The following is a 958-nucleotide window of genomic DNA, read 5'->3' on the forward strand; positions in this document are numbered from 1 at the left end:
AAAAGTTTAAATGTGTACCAGACACACTTGTAGCTTTGATTTGTACCATTCTGATTTTCTCTCAGATTTCTGTGGGTCCCCGAATTCATTTGTATTTTAAGACATCACTATCAGTCAAATAGTGACTTCATATAAGTACTTCTATACTAACAGGGACCAAAACACCTCTGAGGGAAAAACTGGAATGTCGCAAGAGACATAAATGGCTACACAAAAGAGTTTAGAAAACTTATTTACACACTGATAAAAGTTGACTATTGCAAACTGTAACTAACGTTTTCAATAAACAGGGACTCAGTATTAGAATTTGATTCTTGAAAGTCATATGGATGCTTTATCAGCTGACCAAGCAAATATCTTGATAACTATATCCTTGAACTAAACTGATCCTAACCAAATAATTGTTTTATCAATACACAAACCAATACTTACTCCAAAACAACCTGCACCCAGTAAGTCTCCCAATGTAAGTTCACTAGGGTCGATTTCCCATTTACCTAGAAATTGAGAATGTTAACATAGAATTATTCTTGAAACCCATAGTTCTAACCAATCATCCCCTGTAAATTCTTCTGAATCAGGTTTTGTGTCATTTTTGTTCATAAATTCAATGTGAAAAGGACTGAAACCGAGTTGTCGAAGGAAAAATCATCAGAAGTAAATATTGAAAGATGTGAACTTACTATGTCCCATACCAGCTGTAGATGGTTTATTATCTCTTTCTGGAGGATCTCTTAATCTTGTGGTTAAACCTGTACAACAACAACACATGACTATAGAAATTTCAGAATATGAAATGTATTGGTATAATTTTAGATATCGATTCATTTAGATATCTTGATCTTGAATCATTAAGATTGCCTGCCTGTTATCAGACAGAAATAAACGATATTAATAGATGACTATTTCCGTATCATGCAAAATATAGGTTTATCTAGATAGCTAGCTAGTCATTCTG

Source organism: Lottia gigantea (genome assembly GCF_000327385.1).
Source record: "Lottia gigantea unplaced genomic scaffold LOTGIsca_3689, whole genome shotgun sequence".
Lineage (NCBI taxonomy): Eukaryota > Metazoa > Mollusca > Gastropoda > Lottiidae > Lottia > Lottia gigantea.